Source organism: Aotus nancymaae, unplaced genomic scaffold (genome assembly GCF_030222135.1).
Source record: "Aotus nancymaae isolate 86718 unplaced genomic scaffold, 86718_ANA_hifiasm-v0.15.2.pri h1tg000059l, whole genome shotgun sequence".
NCBI classification, from domain to species: domain Eukaryota; kingdom Metazoa; phylum Chordata; class Mammalia; order Primates; family Aotidae; genus Aotus; species Aotus nancymaae.
The window spans coordinates 72,602,263-72,614,543 of record NW_026988473.1 but is presented as its reverse complement, the minus strand read 5'-3'; the positions used below and the strand labels follow the sequence as shown (position 1 = coordinate 72,614,543).

Here is a 12,281-nt window from a genome sequence, read left to right as displayed (position 1 = left end):
TTATAGCATTTTTGATTTCCAAAGTGACTTTATGTATAACAAAGAGAACTAGGTAATTTTTACATTACCTTTTAGATTTTGCCATTTCCAGAGAAGGAAAGGAGGTTGCAAGGTTCAGTAGCTTGTCTAGGACCTCGACTCAAGAAAGAGCCAAATTCAGTTTCTAAATGCAATCTGTTAGGACTGAAATCCAGTGGACCCTTGGATGAGTGCTCTGTGTCTTCACCTGGGATATAAGGGAAGTCCTTTGCCTCTCGTGATGAGACAGTTACTCATACACACACACACACACTACATTTTTTGTGCACAGAGTGAAGGTGAATATCTCTGTGTTTGCCGTACATGTGCCAAGAGTCTAGCTGGACAGAGGACTTCATTTTGGAAAACACTGACTAAAGGAGTTGTAGTTCCAAAGCACTGAGGGGCTAAATATTTTTCTTACTGTATTTTTTATCAAGTATCATGACAAAATTAAATATTCACAGGGCTTTATTTCTAGGTCTGTTCTGCCTGAAGAATAGAGATGAATAAATATAGGTTCATAAATAACAACTTATTTGAGTTAAATTTACATGTTATGTCTAAATCTTAAATTGAAGCTTTATATAAGTGCATAATATAAAAAAAGTTCCTGTTTTTGCTATAAAATCCTTTTTGAAGATAGTGAGTTTTTAGGGACCATGTATATAAGGGTGTGTATAATAGTACTAGCATTTAGTAACAGCAGCAGGAACAAAATCCTTTGAACAGACTAAATTTCTTATATCAGATGATTATATAACTAAATATTTTCTGGCAAACCACAGATGTTACTTTAGTCAATATGATGGGAGTATTTGTCATTTCCTTTTTTCTGCCCGGTTTTCATTTTCTTTCTTAATGACATACATGATTGCCTCATTAACATCTGGAAAGTAGGCAGGTTAAATTTAGTAAATAAATGAGATAAAATTACCTTCATTTGGGAGTTGAACAAGTTGAGATATGGTTAGGATTTGTCAAGCTCTACTTCATCTACCCCGATGTCTTTTCAGTTTCTAAAGCACAGCCAATGTTGTCCTGCCTCAGAGCTTCCACATATTGTTCCCTCTGCCTGTAAACCCCCATAATTTTCTTCCCACTCTGATCAGCCACCCTTTGTTGATCACATCTCTTAACTCACATAAATAGAAACATAAACTCACGTCACATTTTTTGCATAATACACTTTTTTAGGTCTTGATTTAATATTTCTTAGAATTATTTTTACTGTCTAATCAAAACAAGATACCATGCCCCCTCCTCATGTCCTGCTATTCTTTATAACTGTACCTTGTTATTCACTGTATTTCCCATAAATTGTGAAACATTAATTTATTCATGTGTTCCTTACTTTAAGCCTCACAAGGACAGGAGACGAACTGTATTTCATCCATCATTGCATCCCAAACACCTAGCCATTCCTGGTACATGATAGTTTCATAAATACTTAATAAATGGCATGAATGAATACATTAAAACATGTAAGCACTCATAAACACATATGTAATAACTTTAAGTTTTCTAAGGCCAAGCAAGTATATATATATATGAATATTTTATATATTATTCTATTATACTTTGTACAGTAACTGGCAAAAAATAATAGCAATAATAGATGCTTAATGAGTGTTCATTAAATTAATAAAAACATTCTTTTGGAAATTACTTTTTAAGCTACTTGTAACCTTTAATGAGTTCAGATAACTACATATTTGCAACACATTTAGATTTCTATAACCCCCTTGAAGTCTCGAACATGAGCTAGCTAAGTCTGAGAATCACAAATGCAAAAACACAATGTAAGAGGTGGTTAGATGTGCCCATATTAGGAAAAGGTGCTGTCACTCGGTAGTCTTTCAGACCGCCTGCAAGCATTAACATGATTTACCATCAATGTTGCCAACTTGGACAATGAAGGGCAGCATATAACAGGTGTAGCTCTATTTTCATAAATATTCACTTAAATATTCTAAATATTTTTTTAGAGGACTTAGGCTTTTACTCCAAGTGAAATCAGAAGTTACTGGAGGGATTCAATTTAAGGTAACTTCTTTAAAGGATCACTCTGGATGCTGTGCTGAATATAGCCTGTACTAGTTTGAAATCTATTTCTGTAAGGCAGGTAAAAGATGATAGTCGATTGATTCAACATGGTATCTGTGAAGGTGGTTAGAAGTGGTAAGATTCTAGGATATATTTTAAAGGTAGAGCTATCAGGATTTCATGACAAATTCTCACATATAAGACCGGAATGAATGAAGATTTCAAGTTTTAAGCTTGATCAATTCTGAGAATGAATGAGCTTTCCATTCTTTTTTTTCTACTGTTCTATATAAGAATTAAAGTATTTTATTCATTGATAGCTCATCCTAAGGCAAAAGTTATACCCGTGAGCCATTTTAATCAGGACTTACTTTTGGGACTTAAAACATTGCTCCTGTATTCCTTTTAATTCTGCCTAATTCAGCACTTTACAATTATGAGACAAAGCTATATTTTAAAATGTCACTGAACAATTTTAAGATTATATTATCATGTTTTCCTTCTCATCTGAAAATATTACTATTGTTAAACATAGAGAACGTCCTTCAGCTTTTTGTCTTTAGAGCATAAGAAGCGGATATATCTTGGTAAGCAGATATTACATTTATGGAGTGCTTTGTCATTTTTTGACATACTTTGACATGTCTTATCTCATCCCACTCTCTTCATAACACTGGGAGACAGGAGAGAAGGAAATATGTGTAGGAAATTGAAGAATTGAAGTGATTAAGTGACCAACATGAGAACTCCTTCTTTCCCATTCATTAATGTATTTTGATGCAGCTCCAACTGATGAAGAAAAATAGAAACTTGGAGTGCCCTATGCTTATTCAAAGCTAAGTGTCTCATACAAGGACTCAGATTTGACCTTATCTTTATTTTTAATTCCTCAGACAGTTGGATAAGCAAATCACTTTATTCATTAGACTTAATCACATCACCAGAATCATCTAGTCATGTTACCCTCCATTCTTCTATAAACTCCATTTTTTTTTGTATTTTCTCACCTATGCTATCTTTCTATTTGCTCCTCTATGCCATCTTTCTTTCTTTTTTTTTTTTAAATTAAGGACGATCACTCACAGCTTTCCTGGCCTCTCTCTAAAGTTCTAAAACTTGTTTTGTGAATTGCAATCAAAGAACTACAAAACATAACAACGATCCCATCGGTAGACATGAAAATGCAAGAAGATGCCATTGTAAAACTCAACAAGATGTAGTAGATACATCTCTTTCTTTTTCTTGTTAAATCCTGAAGCTATCAAACAGTAACTTACCTTATTGACAAGGGTCTGGTGGGAAATCTAACGAGCATTATTGAATGCATCAGCACCAGTCCCCTCGTCTAGTGCACTCATCTTTTAATCTTTCACCCAGCTGCTGCAAGCACCTGGTTCCTAAAATTCAGCTAGGGAAATACGATGGGAATAATAATAATCATATTACCGCAATATCTTTCTTTTCTTTAAATTAAGCCATGCAAGTAATTTATACCAATCTCCTTTTCAGAGGCAGAAATGAAGTCTTTTTTTTTTTTTTTTTTTTTGTATTTAAAGATAACAGCATATCTGACAATTCTGGGCAGTTATGGGGGTGGTGAAGGAAGGGGAGCAAAATCATTTGAGAAAGTAAAAGACATCCATCTGCCAACGAAGAAGAAATTTTAATGGACGTAGAAAGAATCGTTTGTAAGAAGTGCAGACAAATGAGAAATGGTATTCATAAGTAACATCATTAGAGGCCGTTCTTTCTAACCACTCACACCTCTGAATCATCTCGGGGTTCCCTGACTTCCTACCTCTCTCTACCCTCCAGCAGTGACGCCCCTTCTCCCAATCATTGTCAGGGGTTTAAGTGCCATAGTCAAAAAGAACCTTATTATCTACCTGTTCCCCCAGCTTCTGCGTGACACACCACCCACGCCTCCCCCGCACAGCTTTCCTCCTTCCATGGCTCTCGGAGGGAATGTGAGGAGCAGGAGAGGGAGCCCAAGGCTACCCTCGCCTGAACCCCGAAACGACGAGGCTTCAAGACTCTTATTCACCCACTGAGTCTTTGCCCTGGCCGTTCTGCCAACCCCCGCCGCGCGCTGCAGGAGTAGAAGCCAGCCCAGCGCTGCGCTTCCAGCTGCGTCTGCCCGAGCGCGGCACGTGCTCCCGGCGCTGGCGCGAGAGAGCGAGCGCCACCGCCGCGGGCCCCGCAGCCGTTCTGCCTGCTGTCACCGCTGCCTCCATCGCCGACACTAGCGCTCCAGCTGCAGCCAAGGCCGCTACGGGAGCGCAGGAAGCCCTCGAGGAGCGGCTGGCTGGGGGCGCAAGGCTCAGGGCGCGCACCTGGTAAGCACAGCGCCTTTTTCTTTCTCTTGGCTGTAGTTACCACGGATATAGGATACCGCTGGAGCCCCTCCCCCAGCTCAGGGATGGAGAGCAATCAGGCAAGGGGCGGGAGCTGAGGCTAAGAGACCCAGGAGGGCAGGTGGTGGGCAGGTGGAGGACTGGTGGAGCCAGGAACGCTACGAGGTCCTGCAAGTTTAGAAAAGTCACCCTGCAAGGACGTGTGCTGTGTGAATCAGACATAAATTTAAGTCAGGAGCCTGGGCTACCGCGGCATCGCTCCAATGGGAGGTTTATAAAGATCATTTTGCTTTTATTTGCATAAGTGAGGGATTTAAGTGGGCTCGTTTCCATAGAAAACGAACTAAAAAAAAAAGAGGAGGAAAAAATAAAGATCTGAGCCAAAGGATACGTTTGGATCTGTGTGTGTGTGTGTGTGTATGTGTTTGTGCGTGCGTCTGTCTGTCATACCGACACAAGTGCATGGAAGGCATGCATTTAGCAAGGGAGAGAGGCTTCTCTACCTTTGAGCCCCATTAGGTGTTTGGGGGAGCTAATAAGATCACTTGCTGGTGCTTCACCCCAACAAGAGGCAGCAAAGAAAGGACCCGATTGGGTGTGAATGTCAGTGTTCCATTTCTAAAAGGACTACAGTACTAGGAGGGAGAGGTTTTTCTAGAACTGTGGGTCATGTAAAGATGGTACACCTGCAACTCTGGACCTATAAACTCAAGTTCATGTACTCCTAGTGGAGCTAGGAAGACATGTTTACTCTTGGTTCCTTTATGGAACTTTGGCAGAGGATGATCTCTGTCTCCCCCTGCCCCCGCCCGACACACACACAGGGAGAGAGAGAGAGAGAAATGAAGAGAGAGGGGGAAGAGAAGGGAGCTGAAAATGACTGAATAGGCTGAGTAGGGTAGTGGAAAGAACAAGAACAGGTGGATCAGGTTTGACATCATTGTGTTCATTCAGTTCTATGCTAGGTAGCCCTGGGCTGGTCTGTAAAGAAATGTGACCTTGAACAAGCCCCTTAACCTTCAGGTACTCAGTTTCTTTACTGAAAAATGTAGAGATTCTTCTGCATTTGGGAACATGAAGTTCCCATGCAGTAGTGTCTATGTATGTGTTTGAGGATCTGCATACTAAGAAGTAAGAATACTCATAAAATATGGATAAAGAAAGCTTTAGGGGATTCTTCCTCAGAGTATTAAAGGCAGTTGGCAAGATCCTGACTGTGCTGTTGGGATAATGCATGCTGAGAGGTCTGTGGAAATGAGTGAGGAAAATCAGACATCCAGCCTGCATCTCAGTGAATTGGAGTTCTGAGAGCTGTTTAGAAAGGTTCAGATTCAGAGAGCCTAAAGTCATAAAGTCATATGTTATTATTAAGGTTAGTATTGAGGAAGAAGGTTTGATGGCAAAGAAAATAAGTGCCAATTCAGTTTAAAGATTAGGCAGTCAGGGTGGCAAGAAGGTTTTAGAGTAAAACATGAATGCAGTGTAATCTGGGCAGAGGGGTTAGGAAGAAGAAGGTAATGGATATTCCTCCTGAGACAAGGATGCCTATACTCCTAGGAGACAACTGGGACCTACCATGTCCTTGACACTTCTTCCACCTGTCTGAGGAAGGCACAGGTACCCTTTCTCAGTACAGAATTATTCTTAGAATTTAGGAATTTGCATCACAGGTGCTGAGATATGATGGTAAACATGTGAAAACTAAGTCCTGGGAGTGCCTCCAGCTCCCTTGCCATGTGAGCATCTGTTTGCAGAGCTGGTCTACCCATGCAGATTCACCCAGGAGTCTGTGTTCCTAAAGGAGCTCACTGTGCCACTTGGTGGCACCAAAAAGTTGCGCAAAGAACTCTGTTCTCTATAAATACAAACTACCACCCCTCCCTCCCCCGCTCTCTCCCCTTCCCCCCTTCCCCCCTTTCTCAGTAGCGGGGAGATTGCTGCACACGCCGCCCTCAGCTCGGCTGTTCTGCGCACGCTGAGTGGAGGGGATGAGCTTGAGATCATCTTGGGGGGGAAGCCGGGGACTGGAGAGGCCGGCTCTGCCCCGCTGATCCCCGTGGCCCAACTTTTCGGGGGGCTAGCTAGACCGAGTCTCACTGCTCGCTGCGCAGCCAACAGGGGGGTAAGCTTGCTAAGTGTCTGTGTGCCCAGGTGTCCCCTGGCCAGAGAAGGATTGAGGATCTATTAGCTTGCTGAGTAGCTCATAGTTTGGTTTGGGGGAGGAGGACGCGGGTGGAGCGGGGGTGGCCAAAGCCGACAAGATGCAAGTCTACTCCATTTGCAAACAGTCTTCATTAAACCTGTTGGGGGAAAAGACGCGAGCAATGGGGTGAAGCAGGGAAGAACTGCAAGGGTTGAAAAGGGGATTGATTCTGCATGCCTTTGGATCCGAGTTCCCGCTCTCTAAGACCAGGTGCGCGTGGTTTCGAATGCAGAGTGTTCTCCTGCAAACCACCCGAGGGCTCGGAATTGTGAGAAGCAAAGGTGGAGAGGGAAAGAGGACGGAGAATTGCTTTTCAATAGACCGGTTAGCGGCCGCGCGTGGCGCCTGCTACAGGAAGAGGGGGGACAGCGGGTGGTGCTGAAAGCACATCTCTTTCACTCAGGCTCTGTTGCCTCTCTTTGAACACCAGCCGGAGCCCTCCCGCTCTTTCCTCTCCCATGGATTTATCTTTCCCCTCGGACACAAAGCCTGCTAGTTACCCCAAGGCGGCAGCGTGAGCGGCATGCCAAGGAGGGAGCCCAGGCTGCAGCGACTTAGGGAAGAAAACCCAGGGCAGGCCCATGAGTGCGAAGGCTGGCCGGTGGCCGTGAGCCTAACCTGCGTTAGGACCTCTCGAGGGAAGCGACGGGTCCGCCTGGAGGGCTCTTTCACCTGTGCTCGAATTTACAGCTGCCCTGATTTCCCTTCAGAGCAGTTGCTGTGTGGAAGGGAAATTTAGGAGAGGATGACAAGCGCCTGTGCTGATTTAGACCTAATCTTGACGCTGCCTTAGCTGGACTGTAACATCGAGTAGCCAGGCAGAGAGGTTCTCCAGTACTTTACTTTTCAATAAGAAATTGATGCAGACCAGTGAAAAGGCAACTCCTCCTTTCCACCTTCTTCTCCATTCCCTACATGGTATTTTATTGTTCCGAGTTTCTCAAGACAAAGCTAGAGCTAATTTGTGTCGCTAATGCCACTGGCCGTTTGAAGCAGCCAAAGGTGCATTGACTGGGACTACGTGCAGCCCTTCCTCCAGTGGGGCATAAGCCGGGGTTTTCTGTGGAAGCCCTAGTTGCATGACATTCTTCTGTCAGCTATGGAGTGTTCAGGTATGCTACCTCTTGCTAGGTGTGCTTCTTGCTGTTTTCTTTATGGAGAGCAGGGAGTTTTCTCCTTTAATTTCTCAATTACCTCAATGTAATCACACATTTAAGAATCAGTTGTGTCTATTTCTGTCCTTTTTGCATGTTTACTTTCATTTAAAAACGCAATTGGTTTGGAACTTGAAAATACTGCTTTCTGAACTCATTGGGTGAATAGTGTGCATCCCATCAAATTTCCAGCCTTCTCCCGCTGAAACCTCGTCAGCACTCTGGACAGATCTTTCAAGGTTTCTTAGGAGAAACACTTCCTAAATAACAGCTTCTTTTAAGAGAAAAAGCTTTCCCTAGTCATTTACACTCCACATGATAAAATATACAATCCAGATATTTTAATTGCACCCCCTAGAGGTTTGTGCTATCACACGGCAATGTTTTGGCTGTGGGCTGTATGCTCACAAAAAGCCCAAACTCTTCAATGTTCACTTATGAAAGGATATGTTGAGATTATTTGGGAGAGGGGGGTGGTATTTGAATAATTCAAGTTTTTCACTTTATTTCCATAGATAGACACAGGCCTTGATTATCACTTTATAGTATACATGATGGACATGATGGCAAATACCCAGGGGAAAATTGAAAAATTCACTCACAACTGGCACAAACTATCCAGACTTTAGGAATACTTTATTAATTATATGCCATTTTTAGTTTTGGCTCTGATTATTGACATTGTTTTTTTCCTGATAAAATAACTTTTTTCATTAAAGATGCTTACTTTTGTGACAAGCATTTTAATAATTCTATTTTTCTTATTTCTTTCTAAAACTCATTTAATATTTTATAGGAGTCTTACTATATTGTATTCTACAGAATGATCATTTTAGTTAGAGAAACAAAATTAAGTGCCAGTAAAAGGTAAGTGATACTACAGGTAGAAATTGTGAAATGAATTTAATCATAAAAAATATTTTACTTATTTTTATACCAATTTTATCCAAGGTTTTCTATCTCATGGAATAAAGACAGACATATCTAAATATTCTATCTTATATATTCTTACTGTATTACATATGTACATATGAAGCATTTTTATGTATATCTCAGTTTAGATAGGTAGATCATGTATGATCTAACTTTATAAAATATTAGATACTACCTTTTGACATATGTTGATGTATATATGATATATGGTAAAGTTGATATGGCTTATTTAAAGGTTGGATTTACTAAAGATGTATTATGACAAAGCAGGAAGGTTCTGTAGTTTAGAAATATGTGCTATTTTTCATATTCAGAGAAATATTAATTCTAGTCTTGAAGCATCATTTACTTGTCATTTTAGTCAGTGAGTGAAACTTATGAGAATGTAAGAAGACAGGATCATCAAAAAAATATTTTTAGTTTATGATATATTTATGTAACCCCAGAAAAGAAACTTTAATTTTGATTTTTTAATTTTCAATTATTTGTAAATCAGATAATATCTTGGTATTCCTTTATCTTAGTTATTTAAAATGTGTTTCTGAAAAACATTAAGGCATAGACTTGCTTCCATGTCCTTTAAATTCATAGAAAGGAGATGAAAATCTATATTTTACCAGTCCTAATTATATTTGAACTATATATGACTTTTGTCAGAAGGACCACGAGGTGAAAGTCTTGGTTCACACTCATCCCTGCTCTCATAACTAGTATTTATGAAGCACATCAGGTATCATGCTAAGCAGTATGCATGTTATTTTATTTAATTATCATATCAACAATACAAGGCATTATTTGTTTTTCCTTTTCTGTTGTAAAAAGTAAGTTTTTTCTTTTACTGTCAAAGAAGAGTGCATAGTTATGCAGTGTTCACTGTGGGTCATACACTTCATTTTTATTTGTGCAATTCATTATACTCACTCCATGACATGTACTGCTATAACCCATCCCCCATTTTGAAAATAAGGAAACATTTCATATATATTTTTTTACTACATATGTAAAAGATAACTAATATAAATATGTGTATATATATATTACATATATATATGTACATATGCAAAAGATAGAGAGATTTAATTTGTTTGGCACTAAAACTTACCCTGTTTTCTTTGTACGAGCTGCTTTATGGTGTGACTAAACACTAAACATCATGGGATTATTTGATTGTGGTTTCCAGTGAGTTGTGGTATAATTGCAACTACAGGCCATGGCTCCAAATTGCCTGAGTTTGAATCTCAGCTTTGTGGCTTACTACTTGTGTGACCTTAGGCAAGTTACTTGAATGTATGTACCTCAATTTCCTTATTTTCAAAATGGGGGATGGGTTATAGCAGTACATGGCATTGAGTATGATGAATTAATTGCACAAATAACAAATAAAAAAAAGAAAACCAATAGGTGCGGAAAAGCACCATGGTACATATAGATGTATGTAACAAACCTGCACATTCCACACATGTATCCTATTTTTTTTTTATTAAAGAAGAAATAAAGGAAAAAATAAAATTTTAAAAATAAAATTATCTGACTCATAGAGAACAGTGTATAAACTATCAGTCCTATCAGGCCTTTGGATGTTGAGTTTTCTGCATTTCCTGTGTTATTACATTTAATGTTAAACAGCCTATGGATTGCCTTTTATTTTTATTTTATGAATTTAATAATAAAACATGAGGCTAAAATAGATTAAAGAAGTTGTCCAATGTCCCACAGTACAAACAAAGATGACAAAGCAGATATTTAAATATAGGATCATCTCTTTTGATGATGATGTAAAACTTAGACACATATCTCAATTTTTTTTTTTGAATTCTACTAATTTTGAGTCAGCAGTAATTTCTTCCTCTACAAGGGAGTGTGCAAAATTTATTTTTCTCATATATTCAAGAATATTTAAAAATAAATGTGAATGCTTGAAGATAATCAGAAATCAATACATAATTGCTGCCTCAAATATCTTCTTCTACAGTCAGACTGAAGAAGAAATGTAAAGGAAAGACTTAGATGCAAAAAACATATTTTGTGTATATATAATTCTATTGGTCTTGCAAATATATCAGATCTAAGAACAATTCCTTAATGATTAGTTGTTCACAATAATTCTTGTTTAAGCCATGGGCTTTAAAATTTTGAGTATAAGTGCTCTGAGGAAAATGAAAACTTAAAATTACAGTGATACTAGTGAGCAATTTAATAATGCAATCTTCTTACATTTATTACATTTTATGGAAGAATCATGAAAACTATATTTTCAAAAGTCAATTCGTTTTAATACATAGTAATGTAGAATTTTTCAAAGATATAGAAGTAAATAATACACTATTATATCATTTGTTTAAAAACACAAATTTGAAAAATCAATGTGTAAATTACTGCACAAAGTTATTGTTATTGTTGTAGTCTTGTTAAAGTTATAATAAACTTTGCATTTCATATCAAAAGCAGCCTTTGAATTTGAGAAGTATATTGTAGGATACTCTCCTCAAATTCATTTGTTGTAATTTGTGATACTTAGAACTATGCATATTTAATGTAAGTCAATATCAACCTTGACTTTCATTTTAAATTTGTCTTTCTCAAATTGAAATTTCTACCTTTAAAACAAGATAATACCGACAAATAACAGTGTGAACACTGAGTAAAGCAAGCCTATTTCAACCGTTTCCTTTTAGCATTATTTGGGCGTTTCAAGTAGAGGCTTTGTAAGGCTGATTTATCCAGGTTCTTGGTTATGTTCTTCTTTCATGATTATGTCATCCTTGCCAGGACAACTTTCATGTAAATTAGTGTTTTTCAGCTGGAAGTGACTTTGACTTACTGGAGACGTTTGCTAACATCTGAGTGCATATTTGTTTATCAGAGCTGAGAGGGGATGGCATTGTCATTTAGTGAACAGAAATCAGGGATGCTGCTAAACAACCAACAGTACACAGGACAACATCCACCCACAACAAAAGACTATCCAGTCCAAAATGTCAGTAGTGTTTGGATTGAGCAACCCTTATCTAAATGATGCTGGGAAACAGATTTTCTATATTTACTTGATTTGTTTGTATGTATGCTTTCTGATGAATTTATGGGCATTACATAAGAATTTAATGGAAAGCAGAATCTCCAAAATGCTTTGCAATCAATACGCAAGGTTTAAATAATCCTTTCATTTGCTTTTTGGGGGAGACCGTATAATTTGTTTATAAGTATGGTCTTTGGAACCAAAAAGAGTTGGAATCATGTCCTGATTCTGTCATTTATTATAGGTTTGATCCTTTGGATAAGATTCTTGGCCTCTAAACTTTGATTTCTAGAGGTAGTTACATAAGTAATAATCATACCTACCCTACAGGGTTATTGTGAGGCTTACATTAAATAATTGTTATACATTATTTAACAGAAAGAAGTCACTTGATAAATATTAGCTTTTAATAAGTAAGTGGAGATCAACTTACAGAAATGCAAAACCACAGTCTCAAGCATTTGATATTAGGTAATATAATATATACAATAATGCTTTACAGTCTTCAGAGGTATACTGTAAATAACAAGAAATCAGCTGAAGCCTACAGGATGGAT

At 38.5% G+C, this 12,281-nt stretch overlaps 1 protein-coding gene across 5 annotated transcripts in view; it reads left to right on the top strand.

The window, feature by feature from the left end:
* The first annotated feature begins 4,365 nt into the window (after nt 1-4,365).
* GRM5 (glutamate metabotropic receptor 5) overlaps nt 4,366-12,281 on the top strand; it is a 551,045-nt gene continuing 543,129 nt past the window's right edge. For 2 of the 5 annotated variants that reach the window (XM_064365387.1, XM_012444848.3), the window contains exon 1: nt 7,672-7,733. The gene's annotated coding sequence lies outside the window, so the exon portion shown is untranslated. Of the gene's footprint in view, nt 4,401-6,417; nt 6,541-6,748; nt 6,832-7,671; nt 7,734-12,281 lie in introns of those variants that run through there. The other 3 variants (XM_012444850.3, XM_012444849.3, XM_012444851.3) reach the window with 3 other exon arrangements.